The sequence below is a fragment of the Macaca nemestrina genome, chromosome 19 (assembly GCF_043159975.1).
Source record: "Macaca nemestrina isolate mMacNem1 chromosome 19, mMacNem.hap1, whole genome shotgun sequence".
NCBI lineage: Eukaryota > Metazoa > Chordata > Mammalia > Primates > Cercopithecidae > Macaca > Macaca nemestrina.
This window is the reverse complement of record NC_092143.1, coordinates 73,626,773-73,648,089: the sequence shown is the minus strand read 5'-3', so window position 1 is coordinate 73,648,089 and position 21,317 is coordinate 73,626,773. Positions and strand designations below refer to the sequence as shown.

Sequence of the window (21,317 nt, the reverse complement as noted above, 5' to 3'; positions counted from 1 at the left end):
CTCGACTCGGATTTCCTCCTCGGGCAAGACACGGCCATTCCCCCACCACCTCCATGGACTTACAGAGTCCGGGGGAAATGAACGCTGGTTCTCTTCTTTCTTTACCCGTCTCTGCCTTAGGAATCATCTACAGTCCACGTGGGGGGCGGCAGGACAGGACAAGTCACAGCCCCACCAATTCCCAGTGGCTGCTGCAGTTCGGGGTCCAGCTCTACAATTCTTGAAAGGTGATCTCACAGCCTCTGCTGCTGAGGTCCTACTGTGAACTTTCTTTTTCTATTGAAACTAAGGCATTTACTCACCTTTGCTTCTCAACAGTTCAGGCACCGCTAGACATCTGTCTTAAACTTTCTTGTATGTTTTCTGCCTATTCTTGAGTTACACTAATCTCCACCAATTTCTTTTTGGGATGAAGTACTGGAATGTTAAATCACCACTCAAGTGCTGTATTCTAAGGGGTGTTGGAAAGAGCTATGTATTTGAGATGACCTGCTGCATCTAATTAATGTACAGGGTCGTGAGTGACATGATTACCAGACTCCACAGATAAACTGTGGCCTCTGTGAGCTAACCAGACGCTGTTGGCCATGACTTGTTAAGTGAATAAAGCTTTGCTGTGGGCCAGGCGGGGTGGCTCACGCCTGTAATCCCAGCAATTTGGGAGGCCAAGGCGGGTGGATCACCTGAGGTCAGGAGTTCAAGACCAGCCTAACCGACATGGTGAAACCCCGTCTCTACTAAAAATACAAAAAAAAAAAAAAAAAAAAATTAGCCGGGCATGGTGGCACATGCCTGTAATCCCAGCTACTTGGGAGACTGAGGCAGGAGAATCGCTTCAACCAGGGAGATGGAGGTTGCAGTGAGCCGAGATCTCACCACTGCACTCCAGCCTGGGCAAAAAGAGTGAAAATCCGTCTCAAAAAATAAAAACTAAAAACGTTTCCTGTGTTCCTACTCTACTAAATGAAGCCATTGGTCTATTTTGTTTCTAATATTCTTTGATGGTGTTGTTGGACCTTTTGATTTGCAGATGAAAGAAAGAGAAGTCCCTAAGCAGAAACTACAAGGGCCAAGCAGAAGATTATACCATGTAAGGACATCATCTGTCCCTGGACTCTAAACGGAAGATCATGCAAATAGTGGACTGAAGTCCCAGCCTTCAAAAGAGCCACCGTCGGGGGGAAATAACAGAAAGGGATAAAAAGCTGTCTTTCGTAACCCAATCTGTATCTTTCTGTGTGACTTCCCTATCCTGCCTGTCCTAACGCCCTCTCGGCCGTAAACACTCATAGAGTAGAAACAGAGCATAGAAATGAAGAAGAGGAAGAGGGGGAAAAATGGAGGAAACGCACAAGTTGTGTGTGTCTACAACTAGCAGAGAACAACTCCGACGTGTCTCTGATACAGGTAAATCTCAGACTTGAAAGTGCGTTGAGCTGATCAAGTCAATCTGTTTTTTCTGTCAAATCAAAGTTATAGTAGGAAGTTGTCCAAGAGTATAAGGACCAACTTTTCATTGAGATGACCACAGTACTATATTTAATCAGCTATCAATAGCATGTATCGGTAAATAAATTTCATTCTGAGCATCTGTTACAAGCTAGGCATTGTGCAAAAATACTGAGGATTCGTGAGTGAGCCCACACTGACACGGGGCCTGTGTTTGGAGGGCTTCCAGGCACTGCCATGCAATGAGGGGTGTTAGAGTTCCTGGACAGTCAACTAAGTGAGCTAATGTTTATTGCACATCTTTCTCCAGACACAAGCACATGTATGTTTTTGTGGGCCTGCCCTGGGAAGACAGAAAATTCTTGACTTTCAGAAGGTTACTTCCCTCTTTTGTATTTTTATTTATTTATTTATTTATTTGGGGGAAAGGGTCTCACTCTGTCACCCATGCTGGAGTCCAGTGGCGTGATCATGGCTCACTGCAGCTCCCAGGCTCAAGCAATCCTCCCACCGTAGCCTCCCACGTAGCTGAGACCACAGGTGTGTGCCATCACACTCAGCTAATTGTTTGAATTTTTGGTAGAAATGGGATCTCACCATGTTGCCCAGGCTGGTCTTGAGTGCTTAATCTCAAGCCATCCTCCTGCCTTGGCTTTTTAAAGTGCTGGGATTTCAGGCACGAGCCACTGTGCCTGGCCTATTATTCTCTTCTTTTACTTTTTTGGTTTTTTTTTTCTCTTGAGATGGAGTCTTTCTCTCTCATTCAGGCTGGAGTACAGTGGTGCAATCATGGCTCACTGCAGCCTTGATATCCCTGGGCTCAAGCAATCCTCCTGCCTCAGACTTCTGAGTAGCTGGGACTACAGGCACACACCACCATACCCGGCTGACTTTTTGTACGCCATCATAGCTCACTATAGTCTGCAACTCCTGGGCTCAAGTGATCCTCCTACTTCAGTCTTCTAAGCAGCTAGGAGTACAGATACACACCACCATGCCCAGCTAATTTTTTATTTTTTGTAGAGATAGGGGGGTCTCACTTGGTTGCCCAGGTTGATCTTGAACTCCTGATTTCAAGCAGTCCTCCTGCCTTCGTCTCCTAAAGTCTTGGGATTACAGGTGTTAGCCACTGTGCCCAGCCGCAAGGTTATTTCTTGATTTGAGGCCAAGATCCCAAGAGACCCTCTTTCTTTTCTCTTTTCCAGCTGGAGGAAGGGATGCAACAAACTCAGGAACCAAAATGCCTTGCACAAGAAACAAGACAGAGGGAAGCTTCTGGAGGATAGAGAGCTTCTGGAGGATAGAGAGCTTCAGCACATTAAGAAACAGACTAATTGGGCAGGACTTCTGATCCCTGCCGTGAACAATGATGTGGATATGCTGCCAGAAAGCTGCAGGTATGAACTGTTTCCATGCTGCCAACTACCTTAAATGAGCACTTGAAAACTATGTTTTCTATAACAATCTGAAGGAATTTCTTCTGCTTTGGGAACAAGTGTCCCATAGTAACTTGGGACACACACCCTTGATTGTGTGACCAACTTACCTAAAGCAAAAATTCAAGGAAGAACTACTTCATTATGAATGGGTCATTCATACAATCCATTCTCTCATTCACTTGTGGATCATGACATAAGCTGTTCATCAGGCTCTGCGCGTGCTTAGGGACGGTTGTCTTGGAAGTGGTGAGCCTCTCCACCCCTCCATTGCCTGTTGGAAAAGGAGGGTGACTGTCACTGAGGCAGCAGGCAAATACATTTCCCCCAGCCCCACCCCAGCCAACTGCGCAGGGACATTTGATCAAGATGAACTGATTTGCATCTAGGATGTGGTCAAGAATCATGAGATTAGCCTGGGCTTTCCGCCCTTCTGATCCCTCATCCGTTTTTTTTGTTTGTTTGTTTTGTTTTGTTTTTGGATCTAGGGTCTTGCTCTGTCACCCAGGCTGAAATGCAGTGGTGCTACCATGGCTCCCTGCAGCCTCCACCTCTCAGGCTCAAGCAATCCTCCTACCTCAGCCTCCTGAATAGGTGGGGCTACAGGCACATGCCACCTCATCTGGCTAATTTTTTTCAATTTTTTTGTAGAGATGGGTGTCTCACTATGTTGTCAGGCTGGTCTTGGACTCGTGCGCTCAGGCGACCCTCCCGCCTTGGCTCTTTACTTTCTGGAGTTCAAAAAAACTGTTCCCTGGATTTCTAGTGTACTTTTAGGTATCTTTATTGCTTCCTAGTTCTGCTTAGTTAATGATGGAAAAAGAAAGTTCTTGAAGACTAGATATCTTGAATAAAAGACATCCTTCATTCTTTTAAAAACAATGCAGTTTAATAGGGAAAGAGAAATATCCCCGAGAACAAATGAACTGGCTGCCGCATCTGGCCTGCTCTGCCAGGGGTGGGCGATACCATTTTGTTTAGCTCCATTTGAAATAGGCATTGTGTTGGAGAGGGACCTTCAGAACAATTTTTTTTCTTTTCTTTTTGAGATAGTGTCTGGGTCTGTCACCCAGGCTGGAGTGCAGTGGTACAATCAGGGCTCACTGCAGCCTTGACCTCTTGGGCTCAGGTGATCCTCCCACCTCAGCCTCCTGAGTAGCTGGGACTACAGGTGCTCACTACCATACCGAGCTAGTTTTTGTATTTTCAGTAGAGACAGGGTTTCCCCATGTTGCCCAGGCAGGTCTGGAACTCCTGAGATCAAGCAATTCACCTGCTTCGACCTCCCAAGTGCTGGGATTATAGGCACGAGCCACTGCACCAGGCCCAGAACAAATTCAGTGAGACTCCAGACTTCAACATTTATAAATAACAGCTGCTTTCTTGTCAAAGGCTTTGACCAAACAAATCAAATCAAAACAAAGAACACTTGCCCTCTTCAGTTTTTCTTAACTTACTTATTTGTAAATATCTCCTTTGCTATACAAAGCTAAGGAGTCAAAAATCTCCTTATCCTTTGAACCTAAGACAGACCTTATCAACTGACTGATTAGATGACACTCTTAACGACTATGGCCGTTATTTTAATCATCTTTCGTGAGAGATGCCAGGAGGAAATGTTTCTACGTTGATTAGGGGCGTGTGCCTTAATACATTGTACACTATCACCTGAGAGTTTCAAAACTGAAAAATTGAGATCACATGGAAAAAAAGGGTTTTCGGAATTCATGCAGTAGCGTTAGTGTGCTGTTCAAAATACGGCACCCTCCCCCATTAGCTGAATGATCTTGGACAAGCAATACACCCTTCTGTGCTCCATGTTCTCCTCTGAAAATTGGAATCACTCATCTGGCTGTGGGGAGGATTCATTGGATTGCCAGATGTAAACTGTTAGCATCGTGCCTGGCACTCAGTGAAAGGAGGATGAATATTCACCATTGTTATTGACATTCCCACATCAGTAACAATAACAAATTTGGAGTAAGGTTCAGGGGCTGTATCATTCTTTTTGTTTTCCAGTCAACACGGAAGCTGACCATCTACTGCAGTTCCTTCCAAAAATGAAGTGTAAAGAGTGCACGTGTATAACTCAATCAGAATAGCCCTCAGTGCGATTGTCCAGAATATAATACTGCGCTCTGGGGGCTCACACCTGTAGTCCCAGCACTTTGAGAGGTCAAGGAGAGCAGATCACCTCGGGGCAGGAGTTCAAGACCGGCCTGGCCAACATAGCAAAACCCATCTCTAATCAAAATGCAAAAAATTAACTGGGTGTGGTGGCAGGCGCCTGTAGTCCCAGCTACTCTGGAGAATTGTTTGAACCTGGGAGGTGGAGGTTGCAGTGAGCCGAGATGGTGCCACTGCATTCCAGCCTGGGTGACAGAAGAAGACTTTGTCTAGAAAAACAAGAATACTGACTTCTAGCCCAGTTTTCTTTCTGCTGCTCCCCAGAGAAAGCATGTAGCTCAGCTTATTGTTTAGAAAATGTATCCTCTATACAGCAAAGGAATTTATTTTAGAACAAGTCAATGAGCTCTTTGAGAGATTAATAATGCTGCATAAATAAATTCAGATCATTGGGCAATTCAACAGTGAAGATCTTCCTCAAAAAGATGAAATCAGTTACTCCCATATCCCTTAATTTTTTTCAGATGTTTCTTAGATCTAAGAATACTTTCTACATTTAACAGTATGCCATACACTGCATTTGAGATGTCATCGCTGACACACTTATGGTGTGGTTTTGAACACATTTTTTTCATCATAAGAAATAACTGACAAAAATAGGCTCTTAGAATTTTTTTGCGTGTCTCTTTCCAAGAGAGCTATAATAGCATAGGCAATAATGTCTTCATTTACATGAGCCACATCAAACTATGTTGTAGTTCATCATTTATTTATGGAATGTGAGTTGATTGTTCTGGAATCTAAATAGGCAAAATGTATTTGGTGATTCTGAAATAAAGTATTAAATTTTAGCACAATCATGGTCTATACTCAGAATAGGATGGACTAGTCATGAACAAGTTAACTCTAACATTTCAGACTGGGCAATTCTAAACAATGTTTATTTAAGTACAGTCAGTTCTCTTTATTTGCAGTATTTACGTTTTATAAAGTTGCCGTGAACACCGAATTAGCAAATATCGAACAATTGCTTCTAGGAGAAATACAGCATCGGGTTCTTACAAGCCTCTGGCCAAAAAGTGCTTTTGTCAATCAAGCAATACAGAACTTTGTTTTATGTGTGTTTTTATTTAAAGATACCTAATTTAATATATCTTTTTGATTAACACTGAACTCGTGGCCAACGCAACTATAACTCATGTGGAAATGATGCTTAACACACACACACACATTTTCTCCATAAGGCACATCATAGCCTTCTTGTGCAAGAACATTACACAGTCCTTCAGCACTATGCCTGGGAGCCATTTTAAACAGTGGAGTTGTTACCGGTGATGAATCTGTATCTGGAGGGGGTCTGCAGCAACCTCAATTCTTGCCTCCTCAGAAGAAAGGATTCAACTAAGGGGCATAAGGCAGAAGGAGAGGCTCTGCCTTCCCCAGCCCACTGACTCAAATTTTAATCTCTTTTGGCAACACCCTCACAGACACACCCAGGATCAACACCGAGCCTCAAATATGCTAAGATTGCCCTGAGTGAGAGTTTTATCTCCTGCAGAGAAAGAGCTGAAATTCTGGAAAAACAGACACAAGCTCTTATCATGCAAGTGGCTGACCTGCAATGAAAGGTGCATGCACAGCCTTGCCAGGTGTCTACTGTTAAAGTGAGGGCATTGATTGGAAAAGAATGGGACCCTGCAACTTGGATGAGGATGTGTGGGAGGACACTTCATCTCGTGGGCACAATCTCATCAGCTGCTGGCTATTACAGCAGGCAGAAAAACGTGAAACGGAGAGACGGGCCTAGCCTCCCAGCCTACATCTTTCTCTCGTGCTGGACGCTTCCTGCCCTCGTACATCGGACTCCAAGTTCTTCAGTTTTGAGACTCAGACTGGCTCTCCTTGCTCGTCAGCTTGCAGACAGCCTATTGCAGGACCCTGTGATCATGTAAGTTAATACTTAATCAAATATATATATATTTATATATAGTTCTGTCCCTCTAGGGAACCGTCGCTAATACAGAAGGTCATATTGCAGTTAAACTCTGCCATCTTGTCTTGTGGTCATGCTTGAGCCCACTCACCCAACTCCTGAGATCTTATCCGGAAGCTGCTGAACACCACCTTCAGGTGTTGTCTATCTGTTGGGAGCCTGCCCTTCCCTGGCTCTGGCTGAGACCAATTATTATTTTAGAGACAATTAACAACTGCAGAACCATCACCTGATGGTCGCCGGACATTCCCGGTGTGTTGGGGGGCGCCGCAGGGGAGCTCTCTCCTGCCCTGCTCATGCCCGACTGACTACTGTAACCAAATCACCAACAAGAAGCACAAAATGCAAAACATATAGTACTGAACTTACCGTGAAAGGATGCTTATCTACAGGTGTGAGCTGAAACAAGAAGGCAGGGTGGGGCTTTCTTGTACATTGCTGGGAACACATACATCAAGCAACACATTTTTCACTGCTGTGTGCATATCCACAAATGACCATGAAAGTGCCATAAATGTCACTCTTGAGGCTACAGATTTCAGTAAGTGAATTCACAAAGAATCCAAGAATAATGAGAATTAATTATATTTCAACTGTCAGGGAATAATAAGTAAATGCCACCTGGGGGTGGGTGAGGTGAAGAAAAGTTCTTGGAATTTTGTGGCCGTCAAAAGATTTCTTTATTCATTGAGAATATTGAGGGCTGGGTGCGGTGGCTCACGCCTGTAATCCCAGCACTTTGGGAGGCTGAGGCGGGTGGATCACCTGAGGTCAGGAGTTCGAGACGAGACTGGCCAACACGGTGAAAACCCTCTCTACTAAAAACACAAAAATTATCTGGGCGTAGTGATGTGCACCTGTAATCCCAGCTACTCAGGAGGTTGAGGTGGCAGAATCACTTGAACCCGGGAGGCGGAGGTTGCAGCGACCCGAGATAGTGCCACTGCACTCCAGCCTAGGTGACAGAGTGAGACTCAGTCTTAAAAACAAAAAAAGAATATTGAGGATGTGTTGCATATTGAACGGTGTACCAGGCAATCTGGGCGCCAGAGAAAAGCAGTTCTAGTCCTGTCTCATCTTAATGGACGAGTAAGGCACAGACATATGAAAAGAAGCAGTGACTTAGGAACACTGTATATTACACTCAACAAATAGAAGACAGCATAGTAAAAACCTGTGTACCTGGGTGACGATGAAGAAATCGACCTTGAGGCAATCAGAAAAGTTGAACATTAATTAGGAAAGACTGTGGAGTAGTGTGGGTTTGAGCTGAGTGTTCTCTTTCTTGTTTGGTTTGGTTTTGCTTTAAATCAGCCATGATATCCAAAATGAATGTGATTTGCAAGAGAAGAGGGAATGGGAATAGTTAATGTGACCTTGTACAATGGATGTTTTTAATAAATAAAGAAAGGCAGGGCTGGCTGGTAGATTAGCTAGATTGAGATACACGGCCCCTGCAGTAGCCAGGAAGGAGGGAGGGCAGGTAACCAGGTAAGATTGAGGAGCAATGGACTTGAGGAAAGGGTGCAGGATATGCCACTGTGAAAAGATGCAGTGAGCCACGCACGGTGGCTCACACCTGTAATCCCAGCACTTTGGAATCATTTGAGGTCAGGCATTCAAGACCAGCCTTACCAACATGGTGAAACCCTGTCACTACTAAAAATACAAAAATTAGCCAGGTGTGGTGGGGTGCACCTGTAATCCCACCTACTCAGGAAGCTGAGGCACAAGAATTGCTTGAACGCAGGAGGTGGCTGTCTCAAAAAATAAATAAATAAAAATAAAAAAAGACACAGTAAAGGCTGGTGGGGAAAAAAAACAAAAACTCTAGTTTGTTTTCTCCCAAAGAAAAGTAGGGTGTCCAGATGTCCTGATTTGCCCAGTCAGTCTCAGTTTTCTTGTGTTGTAGGTCAGTGACACTGTTAACTATCTTTAGTGTCTCTTTTCATCTTCAAAAGTGCTTAGTTTTGGATAATAAATTATTCGGTGATTCTAAAGGACCCAAAATGAACTGAAAGCCACACGATGTTTAACAAATCTTGATAAAGGCTACATCAGTAAGTATCAATGCACTAGTAAAGTCAGGAAAGTAGACAGAGCTGGACTGTCAGTCATCACTTTATCCAGGACAGGTGCTTCTCTTATTGCCTTATGGATTTTGGTAACTTTTGAAGTTTATATATGTTTTTTAAGTTGAATAAACACTTCACACTCGGTGGTTTAGTTGGTTGTGGATGAAGCTGGATATTTGCATGTGCTTTCCTTGGCTTTATCTTTGTAGATTTCATTACTTAAAAGGTAATCATCAGAGACATACTTCTCAACTCATCCTCAGGAGCTAAGTAAGAAGAATACAGACGCGTGGTGCTATAGTCTATTTAAATGCCCTGGACTCGATCTCCTGACCTCATGATCCGCCCGCCTTGGCATCCCAAAGTGCTGGGATTACAGGCGTGAGCCACCACACCCAGCCTGAACAATTTTTGTTTAAAAAGAGTAAAACATAGCCAGGCATGGTGGCACGCACCATGAGGTCGGGAGTTCAAGATCAGCCTGGCCAAGATGGTGAAACGCCATCTTTACTAAAAATACAAAAAATATCCAGGCGTGGTGGTGGGTGCCTGTAATCCCAGCTACTTGGGAGGCTGAGGAGGGAGAATCACTTGAATCCGGGAGGCGGAGGTTGCAGTGAGCCACTACACTCCAGCCTAGTTGTCAGAGCGAGACTCCATCTCAAAAACGAAAACAAACAAACAAAAAGCTTTATTAAATTGGAATCCCCAGTAGTACAGCCTTTTAAGATTGAAACACATTGGAACTAAGTTAAAGTATCTTTTTTTCTAATATTCTATTTTTCCCAGAAATCCTGGCATCGCTTTGCCCCCAAAAAGCCCTTTAGAAAGCAGAACCTCAGAAGATTTAAGAAATCAAAGACTTTGTTTTTGTGTTTTTTAAAGTTAGGGAAAAACATGTAAGAAGTGCATACAAAATGAAGGCAGGGTCCTCCTTGACCCCTTGACACTCTCTAAATAGGAAATGCTCATTTCACCTTGCACTTTCCATTAGTCCAAAGATAGTAACAGCTTTGATCTGTCCATAGCATGTTTATGTTGTTTTAGTTTTTTCATTTTCCCTGCTTGAGAATTTTTTTTAGGGGTTTTAAACAGTTTTGAGGTCAGAAAGTTGCTAGTTCAAATCATGTGATGATTTTTTTCGTTTTAAGAGATGGTGTTGGGCCGGGCGCGGTGGCTCACACATGTAATCCCAGCACTTTGGGAGGCCAAGGCGGGCAGATTACAAGGTCAGGAGATCAAGACCATCCTGGCTAACACGGTGAAACCCCGTCTCTACTAAAAAAAATACAAAAAAATTAGCCGGGCGAGGTGGCGGCGCCTGTAGTCCCAGCTACTCTGGAGGCTGAGGCAGGAGAATGGCGTGAACCTGGGAGGTGGAGCTTGCAGTGAGCCGAGATCATGCCACTGCACTCCAACCTGAGCGACAGAGCGAGACTCCGTCTCCAAAAAATAAAAAATATATAAAAAATACATTGTGTCTCGCTCTGTCGCCCAGGCTGGAGTGCAGTGGCACAACCACAGCTCACTGCAACCCTGAACACCTGTGCTCAAGCGATCCTCTCGCCTCAGCTGCCTGTTGTACAGCCTGTAGAACCATAAGCCCAATAAACCTCTTTTCTTTATAAATTACCCAGCCTCGGGTATTCCTTTAAAGCAACACAAAACAGACTAAGATAGGGTCTGAACTGGTTCAACTACTTTGGAAAACAGCCTGCATTACTATGTATATTTGAACAGGTGCATACTCTAAAACCCAGCAATTGCACCCCTAGATATATACCCTTAAGGAAATCTTGGACAAGAGCACCAGGAGACTTATGCTAAAATGGTACCCAGCCTGGGCAACATCGTAAGTGATCAGCTCAATGAATTTTCACAAAGTGAACATAGCCACGGAACCAGCATCAGGATCATGAAGCAAAACACGAACACCCCCGGAGAGCCCCTCATGGCTCCTTCCAACTGTCAACGCCACCCCAAAGTCACATCTGTTCTGACCTCTGACACCAGCGTTTCCTTTTTTTTTAAAAAATAGAGATGGTATCCTGCTATAGTGCCCAGGCTGTCTTCCAACTCCTGACCTCAAGTGATCCTCCTGCCTCAGCCTCCCAAAGGGCCAGGATTATAGGTGTGAACCACTGTGCCCTCCTATTACTTTTTTTTTTTTTTTTTTTTTAAAGCAGAATCTTGCTCTTTCATCTAGGCTAGACTACAGTGGTGCAATCTCAGTTTACTGCAATCTCCGCCTCCTGGGTTCAAATGAGTCTCCTGCCTCAGCCTCCCGAGTATCTGGGGCTACAGGTGTGTGCCACCACACCCAGATAATTTTTGTATTTTTAGTAGAGACAGGTTTTCACTATGTTGACCAGGCTGGTCTCAAACTCCTGGCCTCATGTGATCCGCCCACCTTAGCCTCCCAAAGTGCTGAGATTACAGGAGTGAGCCACCGTACCCAGCCCCGGCTATTAGCTTTGAACAAAGACTCATCAGAAGAAAAACTTGTTTCTTATTTGTCTCATTCATATTTTATCCCTATGCCTGGCACAGTTCCTGGTGCATAACACTTGTTTAATCACATAGGTCAAATGAGGGAGAACATGCACACAGGCATCTGACTTTTACAAGACAGTTGACCAAATTAACACACATAATAATATACAGGGGTGAAGTGACACTTGATTTGGATGAGAACTAAGATCCAGAAATGCTAACTCAGAAATGAGTTGAAAACTCAAACTTTGAACAGAAGACTACACGTCAGTTTTCTCCTGTAACAACTGTAAACAACTGTAATCAAGCTAAAGCTCTGTGAGGCTTTGTTTAGGGCTTCCTCAACTGTCCTCCAAACACATGCACTGTCCCTGCTGAGGCCGACCTCCGGGGACCTTCTGTCTCCGTCTTACCTGTCAGTGACCCTGTGTTACAGAGACCCTCCTGCCTTACCGATGCAGACAAGAAATGACTATTTTCAGCCTTTCCTGTCCCACTCCGGGGCCTGGTCAGTCCGAGGACAGAATAATCACCCTCTCCCTAGGCCAAGCATGTGACCCCAGCCTGAGTGCTTCCCGCCCCGTTGAATGAGATAATGAGAGGCCAAATAAGGTTTCAAAACATGCGTTGCCTCAGAATTACAGTTTTCCTTAACTGTACTTTTAAATAGCTGGGATTAAGAACCAAGCACTGCCAGATTGCAGCTTAGCAAGAGAGATCTGTCAACTGTGAGAGATAACAAACGAAGAAAACTCATTTCAAGCTTTGAACTGTTGTTCCTAAATGATTCCCAGAGAAATACAAATAAATTATATCTTTTGAAGGGCAGATTCATGATGAATAATCTTATTAGGCTGGGGTTCCAAATACTTCAAGATACTTCAGAATTTTAAAGGAGCACTTCGGGAGGCCAAGGCAGGCAGATCACATGAGGTCAGGAGTTTGAGACCATCCTGGCCAACATTGGTGAAACCCCATCTCTACTAAAAATACAAAAATTAGCTGGCGTGGTGGCGGGCACCTTCTCAGGAGGCTGAGGCAAGAGAATTGCTTGACCCCGAGAGGCTGAGGGTGTAGTGAGCTGAGATCACACCACTGCAGTCCAGCCTGGGCAACAGAGCGAGACTCTGTCTCAAAAAAAAAAAAAAAAAAAAAAAAAAAAAAGGAAAGGGAGCAAGTCTTGACCATGAAAATGATTTCATTTAGAGGATGCTGTCCTCCAATCTGCCCCAGTCTCCTCCTCAGAGATCTGTGGTAATTTCTCAGTGATAAGCCTTCAAAGACTCCGGGTGGAGCTAAAGCCCCAACTGGAGATACACAAATCCATTTAATCCACATTGTAAGCAGTCTTCAAACACAGGAATGTTCAAGCCAGAAACACATCGAATTTGCCTGGGAAAGCTGAGTGGAGAAAGCAATTCTTTCTCCCTTCTACCTCTTTCCAGTGATGTGTGATTGGAGGCCCTTCAGCCAATGAAATCCTTGCACAAGCTGCTCGTCTGTGTGGGATGGCAGGGATAAGCCCCACTGCCTGGAGAACTTCAGCTCCACCTACAGGACCCTGGTCCTCAGCCCTTCTTTGAAGCTTCTCCGGTGCCTCCAGGCCTTCTCAGATGTTGCAACAAATAACTGAGAAAGAATGTATAGTGGAACTTAGCAAATCAGCAACGACAACAAATCAACAAGAGAAAGACAAACAATCCAGTAGAAAAATAGACAAAAAACCGGAATCTGCACTTCAAAGAAAGAAGAAAATCAAATGGCCAATAAATGTCAATACACTCAACCTCATTAATAATCATGAAAGTACAAGTTAATACCCACTTCCTGAGTTAATATCTGTACAGTTGGATCACGCTGCATGCCTGACAGATGGAAAAAAATGTACAAGTCTGACAATGCCCCGTGCTAGTGAGAATATGGAGAGAAACCGTCATGTGCTCCTGGTAGGGGTGTACTATCGTTTGGACCTCTGTCCCTCCAAATCTCATGTTGAAATGGGATCCCCAAGTTGGAAGAAGGGCCTAATGGGAGGTGTTCGGGTCATGGGGCAGGTCCCTCATGAATAGATTATTGCCCTCTCTGGGGAAGGGGGTCAGTTCTCACTCTGTTAGTTCTCATGATTGCTGGTTGTTAAAAAGGAGCCTGGCACTCCCCGACTCTCCTGCTTCCTCTCTTGCCTTGTGACCTCTGCACATGTTGGCATCATTTTGCCTTCTGCCCTGAGTAGAAGCAGCCTGAGGCCCCCATCAGATATAAGTGCTGGGGCCATGCCTCTTGTACAGCCTGTAGAACCATGAGCCCAATAAACCTCTTTTCTTTATAAATTACCCAGCCTCAGGTGTTCCTTTAAAGCAACACAAAACAGACTAAGATAGGGTCTGAACTGGTTCAACTACTTTGGAAAACAGCCTGCATTACTATTTATATTTGAACAGGTACATACTCTAAAACCCAGCAATTGCACCCCTAGATATATACCCTTAAGGAAATCTTGGACAAGTGCATCAGGAGACTTATACTAAAATGGTACCCGGCCTGGGCAACATAGTGAGACCCCATCTCAACAAAAAATTTTTAAAATTAGCTGGGCATGGTGGCATGCACCTATGGCAGCTGCTTGGGAGGCTGAGGTGGGAGGATCATTTGAGCCCAGGAGGTTGAGGCTGCAGTGAGCTGCAATCATACCACTGTACCCCAATCTGGGTAACAGAGTGAGACCTTGTCTCAAAAAAAATCAAAAAAGTTCCAGTGATGTTTATAATAGCCAAAATGAGAAACAACTGAAATCTTTATTAAAAGTAAAATGGATAAGGCTGGGTATGGTGGCTCATGCATGTAACCCCAGTACTTTGGGAGGCCAAGGTGGGCAGATCACTTGAGGTCAGGAGTTCAAGACCAGCCTGGCCAACATGATGAAACCCCATCTCTACTAACAATACAAAAATTAGCCAGGCGTGGTGGCATGCACCTGTAATCCCAGCTACTCAGGAGGCCGAGACACGAGAATCGCTTGAACCTGGGAGGCAGAGGTTACAGTGAGCTAAATTCACACCACTGAACTCCAGCCTAGGAGACAGAGTGAGACTCTGTCTCAAAAACAAAACAACAAAACAAAACAAAAAAAAGTAATATAGATAAATTGTGGTACATCCACACAATGGAATACTATACAGCAGTGAACATGGATGACTACTGATGTGCACATCAATATGAATGAATCTCCAAGCACGTTAAGTGAAAGAAATAAGTTAGAGAAGATTCTTCCATTAAAGTATAATTTTTTTATTTCTATAAAGTTCAAAAATGTCAAAACTAACTAATGGGGGCCTTTGGCAGGTAATTAGATACTGAGGAGCCCCATGAGGGGATCAGTTCTCCTATAAGAAGAGGAAGAGAACTAACTCTCTTTCTGTCATGTAAGGATACAGGGAGAGGTCAGCTCTCTGAAACTTGAAAAAGGGCCCTCAGCAAGAACCCAACCCTGCTGGCATCCTGATCTGACTTCCAATCTGCAGAACTGTAAGAAAGAAATTGTTAGCTAGTGCCATGGCTCATGCCTGTAATCCTAGCACTTTGGGAGGCCAAGGTGGGTGGATCACTTGAGCCTAGGAGTTCAAAACCAGCCTGGGCAACACAGCAAAACTCCATCTCTACAAAAAATACAAAAATTAGTGGGGTGTGGTGATGCCCACCTGTAGTCTCAACTACTCAGAAGGCTGAGGTGGGCGGTTCACTTGAGCCCAGGAGGTAGAGGCTGCAGTGAACTGTGTTGGTATTACTGCACTCCAGCCTGGGTGACAGAGCAAGACCCTGAAAAAAGAAAGAGAAAGAAACAAGAGAAAGAGAGAAAGGAGAGAAAGGAAAGGAAAGGAAAGGAGAAGAAAGGAGGGGAAAGGAGAGGAAAGGAGAGGAAACCAGAGGAGAGGAAGAAAGGGAGGGAGAGAGGGAAATTGCTAATCAGGACAGTTTGTGGCATTTTGTTATAGTAGACCAAGCTGACTAGGACAAGCTGTATTCAGATTTTCTATTTCTTCATGATTGAGTTTTAGTAAGTTGTGTATTTCTAGGAATTTGTCCATTTCATCTAGCTTATCCAATTGGTTGGCATATCCATATACATTTTAAACTCAGGTTGTAAAACAAATCCTCTTTCTCATATTCCCCTTCAAAAACTACTGCTATTAGTTAAGATTATGATTATTTTGTAAATAATATTTTTGTAATATTATTCTTTAACTCTAGCTAAATTGCAATTTTAAAGTTTTTAATTTTCTAACTAATGCTGGCATATAGACATACAATTGATTTTTATATATTTATTTTGTATCCTGAAATGTATCTGGTCTTGTTTCTTTATTCCTAATTATTCCTAATATTGAAGTTGAGCATATCTTCACTTATTGGCCACTTGAGTTTCCTCTTTTGCAGTGCAGATTCCAGCCTTCTGTCTTTTTTTTTTTTTTTTTTTTTTTTTTTTTTTTTTGAGACAGAGTGTTGCTCTTGTTGCCCAGGTTGGAGTGCAGGAGTGCAATGGTGTGATCTCAGCTCACTGCAACCTCCACCTCCTGGGTTCAAGCAATTCTCTTGCCTCAGCCTCCCAAGTAACTGGGACTACAGGTGCACATACCACACTAGGCTACTTTTTGTATTTTTAGTAGAGACAGGGTTTCACCATGTTGGTCAGGCTGGTCTTGAACTCCTAATCTTAGGTGATCCATCTGCCTGGGCCTCCCAGGGTGCTGGGATTACAGGCGTGAGCCACCTCGCCTGGCCATTCTGTCCATTTTTATATTGAATTGTTTTTCTTTTCTTTTTTTTTTGGACAAGGTCTCACTCTGTCACCCATGCTAGAGTGTAGTGGTGCACCCATGGCTCACTACAGCCTCCAACTCCTGAGCTCATGCAATCCTCCTGCCTCAGTCTCCTCAGTAGCTGAAACCTCAGGCACACGCCACCACACCTGGCTATTTATTTTTTTATTTCTGTAGAGACAAGATCTCACCATATTGCCCAGACTGGTCTTGAATTCTTGGGTTCAAGTGATCCTCCTGCCTTAGCCTCCCAAAGTGGTGGGATTATAGGCGTGAGCCACCACACCCAGCCCATAATGGCAGGTTATACATGGCATAATGTATAATGGCATATAATGGCATAAGGCCATAATAGCAGGTTATACATTAGCAACATGGACTTCCACTCACCAAGACCAACCTGGCTATAGCCACTGCTGACTGCCCAACCTGCCTGAAATCAACACTGAACCCCTGATACATCACTCTTCTCCAAGGTGGTCAGCCTTGAGTGGCAGATTGGTGGCAGATTGATTACACTGGACTGCTTCATCATGAAAAGGGGAATGTTTTCTCCTTACTGGGAGAGACACTCTGAATATGGATTTGCCTCCCCCACATGCAATGCGCCTGCCAAAACTACCATCCAAGGACTTACAGGACGCCTTAGCTGCTATCATGGCATGCCACACAGCATTGCTTCTGACCAAAGAACTCACCAAAGATGTGTGGCAGTGGGCTCATGCTCATTAAATTCACTGGTCTTACCCTATTACCCACTGTCCTGAAGCAGCTGGCTTGACAGAATGGTGACATATTCTGTGGAAAACTCAGTTACAGGGCCAGCTAGGTGGCAGTACGCTGCAGGCCTGGGGCAAGTTTCTCCAGAAGGCTGTATATGCTCCGAATCAGCATCCAATATACAGTGCTGTTTCTCTGGTAGCTGGGATTGCTCCTAGTGACCCACTAGCACAATTTTTGTTTCCTGTTCCTACAACTTTTTCCTCTGCTGGCCCAGAAGCCTTGGTTCCAAAGGGAGGAATGTTTCCACCAGGAGACAACAATGCTTTCACTGAGCTGGAAGTTAAGACTGCCATCTGGCCACTTTGGACTCCTCATGCCTCTGAGTCAACAGGTCCAGAAAGGAGTTATGGTGCTGGCTGGGGTGATTGATCCAGGGTACAAAGGGGAAATTGCACACTACTCCACCATGGAGGTGGGGAAGAGTATGTCTAGAATACAGGAGCTCCATTAGGGCATCTGTTAGGACTACCATGCTCAGTGATTAAATCAGTGGAAAAACGACAGCCCAATGCAGGCATGACTAATGACGTAGACCCTTCAGGAATGACTCCCTTGGGGGGTCAGCCCACCTGGTAAAGAACTATGTGCTGCGTGGGCATCATCTGGTCCCTTGAAGGAACAAATAGAAAAGAATAATCTCTCTCTCTCTCTCTCTCTCTCTCTCTCTCTCTCTCTCTCTCTCTCTCCCCCTCTCCTTGAGCTGGGACATCCATCTTTTCTCACCCTTGGAGATGGGAGCTCTTGGGTCTTGGGACTTTGGACACCTCTGGGACATACACCAGCAGCCTCCCTGGTTCTCAGGTCTTGTGTATGGAGTGGGAGTTACACCACTGTCTCCCCTGGTTCTCAGGACTTCAGACTTGGAATAAATGATACCACTGGCTTTCCTGCATTGCCAGACTGCAGATGGCATCTTGTGGGACTTTTCAGCCTTCATAATTGCATGAGCCAATTCCCATAATGAATCCCCTTTTTATATATCTATATATTTATATTGTACTGGTTCTGTTTCTCTGGAGAACTATGACTAATATCGTTGCCATACAAGTATCTGTTTCTGTCCCTGTTTTCAATTCTTCAGGTATACTCCTAGGAGTGTAAATGCTAGATCATATGGGAATTATACTATATTTATCTTTTTGAAGAATCACAATGGCATCATTTTTTTAATTTCCATCAGCAATGTATGAGGGTTCCAATATCTCCATGCCCTTGCCAATTCAGATGCTCCTCAACTTACAATGAAATTGTTGTGCCCCAATAAACCCATCATACACTGAAAGTACTGTAAGTTGAAAATGCTATTTTTTTTTTTTTTTTTTTTGAGACTGTCTCGCTCTGTTGCCCAGGCTGGAGTGCAATGGCGTGATCTTGACTCACTGCATCCTCAACCTCCCAGGCTCAAGCAATCTTCCCACCTCAGCCTTCCAAGTATCTGGGACTATAGGCACATGCCACCATACCTGGCAATTTTTTTTTTTTTTTTTGGTAAATACAGAGTTTCACCATGTTGCCCAGGCTGGTCTTGAACTTCTGGGCTCAAATGATCTGCCTGCCTCGGCTTCCCAAAATACTAGGATTACAGGCATGAGCCACCACACCCAGCCAAACATGCATCTAATACACCACCAACCAGCCCAGAAAAAGATCCAGATTCAAAAATTCAGATACGGTTTTCTAGTGAATGCATCTTGCTTTTGTACCGTCATAAAGTAAAAAAAAAAAAAAAAAAAATCCTGTCAAACCATTATAAGTTGGAGATCATTTGTACTTGTTATTTTCTGTAGGTGTTTTGTTTTTTGAATTATAGACATCCTAGTAGATGTGAAGTGTTATTTCATTGTGGTTTTGATTTACATCTTCCTAATAACCAAGAATGTTGAGCATCTTTTTATGTGTTTATTGGCTATATATTTTCCTTGGAGTAACGTCAATTCAAGTCCTTTGCCCATTTAACAATTGGGTTTTCTTTTTGTTTTTGAGTTTTAGGAGCTCTTCAACTATTTGGGATATTAAATCCCTATGAGATATATGATTTACATATGAGAATCATGTATGATTTCTCTTATTCTGTAGTTTGCTTTTTTACTTTTTTGATAATGCCCTTTGGTGCAGAGAAGTTTTGAGTTTTGATGAAGTCCAATTTATTTATTTTTAATTTTGATGCTGGTGCTTTTGTTGTCGCATATAAGACTTTTTTTTTTTTTTTTTTAAGTTCTAGGGTACATGTGCACCACATGCAGGTTTGTTACACATGTATACATGTGCCATGTTGGTGTGCTGCACCCATTAACTCGTCATTTACATTAGGTGTATCTCCTAATGCTATCCATTCCCCCTCCCCCCTCCCACATATAAGAATTTCTTGCTGATTCCAAGGCCATTATGATTTACCCCATATTTTATTCGAAGAGTTTTATGGTTTTAGCTCTTGTATTTAGGCTGTTGATCATTTTGAGTTATTTTTTGCATACGGCATAAGGTAGGCATCCAATTTCATTCTTTCCCATGTGGAATTCTAGTTTTCCCAGTATTTTTGAAGAGTCTATTCTTCCCCCATCAAAGGAACTTGGTACCACTGTCAAAAATTGGTCATTGGCTGAGCGTGGTGGCTCGTGCCTGTAATCCCAGCACTTTGGGAGGCCAAGGTGGGTGGATCACCTGAGGTCAGGAGTTCAAGACCAGCCTGGCCAACATGGCAAAACCCCGTTTCTACTACAAATAGAAAAATTTGCTAGGCGTGGTGGCAGGCACCTGTAATCTCAGCTACACAGGAGGCTGAGGCAGGGGGAACTGCTTGAACCCGGGAGGCAGAGGTTGTTGTGAGCCGAGATTGTACCACTGCACTCCAGCCTGCGCAACAGAGCAAGACTCTGTCTCAAAAAAAAAAAAAAAATTTGGTAATAGCTGTATGGGTTTATTTCTGGACTCTCAATTCCATTGCATTGGTATACGTATATCTATCTTAATGCCAGTACTGCATTGTTTTGATTACGGTAGGTTTGCATTAAGTTTGAAATGAGGAAGTGTGAGTCTTCTGACTTTGTTCTTTTTCGGGATGATTTTTTTTCTGTGCCTCTTGCAATTCCATATGAATATAAGGATCTATTTTCATTTTTTTGCAAAAAAGAAAAAAGCTATTGTTATTGTGGTAAGAACTGTGTTTAATTTGTAGATCACCTTGGGTAGTTTTGACATCTTAGTATTCAGTCTTCCTACCTAAGAATGTGAGGTGTTTGTCCATTTATTTAGATCCTTAATTTCTTTCAACAGTATTTGTAGTTTTCAGTGTACAAGTCTTTCAGCTCGTTGTTTAAATTTATTTCTAGGTATTGTCTTCTGGAAGACACTATTATAATTAATCACTTTCATAATTTCTTTTCTGACTTATTGCCAGTGTTTAGAAATTCAACTGATGTTTGCATGTTTATCTTGTACTCTACAACTCTGCTGAATTCCTTTATTAGGTCTAATAGCTTTCTTGTGGATCCCTTGGGATTTTCATTTATAGGATCATATCTCAGAATAGATGGTTTTACTTATTCCTTTTTAATTTGAGTGCCTTTTTTTTCTTTTGCTTGTCTAATTGCTCTGGCTAGTTCTTCCAGTACCGTGCTGAATATCAGTTGTGAATGTAGCATTCTTGTGTTGTTCCTGATCTTAGGGGAAGAATTTCAGTCTTTCACCATTGAACATAATGTTAGCCGCGGGTTTTTCATAAATGCCCTTTCATTATGTTGAGAACATTCCCTTCCATGTCTAGTTTTCTGAGTGTTTTTATCATGAAAGAATGTTGGATTTTGTTAAATGCCTTTACTACATTAAGATGATCGTGTGATTTTTTTTCATTCATTCTATTAATGGGATATATTGGTTGGTTTTTCTTTTCTTTCTTTCTTTCTTTTCTTTTCTTTTTTTTTTTTTTTTTCCTTTGAGACAGAATCTCACTTTGTTGCCAAGGCTGGAGTACAGTTGTGTGATCAAGGCTGACTGTAGCCTCAACCTCTCAGGCTCAAGCAATCTTCCCAGCTCAGCCTCCCAAGTAGCCGGAATTACAGTCATGCACCACCACATCTGGCTAATTTTTGTATTTTTTGTAGGGACTGGGTCTCACTATGTTGCCCAGGCTGGTCTTGAACTCCTGACC

The 21,317-nt window shown here is 43.3% G+C and overlaps 2 long non-coding RNA genes across 3 annotated transcripts; one reads left to right on the top strand and one right to left on the bottom strand.

The window, feature by feature from the left end:
• The first annotated feature begins 28 nt into the window (after positions 1–28).
• On the top strand, positions 29–2,995 carry LOC105478816 (uncharacterized). Of its 2 annotated transcripts, none has more exons than XR_011617062.1 (4): positions 29–227; positions 1,031–1,090; positions 1,298–1,407; positions 2,655–2,995. It is a non-coding gene; the product is annotated as an uncharacterized lncRNA (long non-coding RNA). The 2 variants fall into 2 exon arrangements; XR_011617061.1 differs by having other exon boundaries at positions 1,293–1,407.
• Positions 1,905–12,074, bottom strand: LOC105478817 (uncharacterized). Its single transcript, XR_985472.2, has 3 exons — positions 11,987–12,074; positions 2,996–3,159; positions 1,905–2,654 (listed from the first exon to the last, which is right to left on the bottom strand). It is a non-coding gene; the product is annotated as an uncharacterized lncRNA (long non-coding RNA).
• Positions 12,075–21,317: the final 9,243 nt, after the last annotated feature.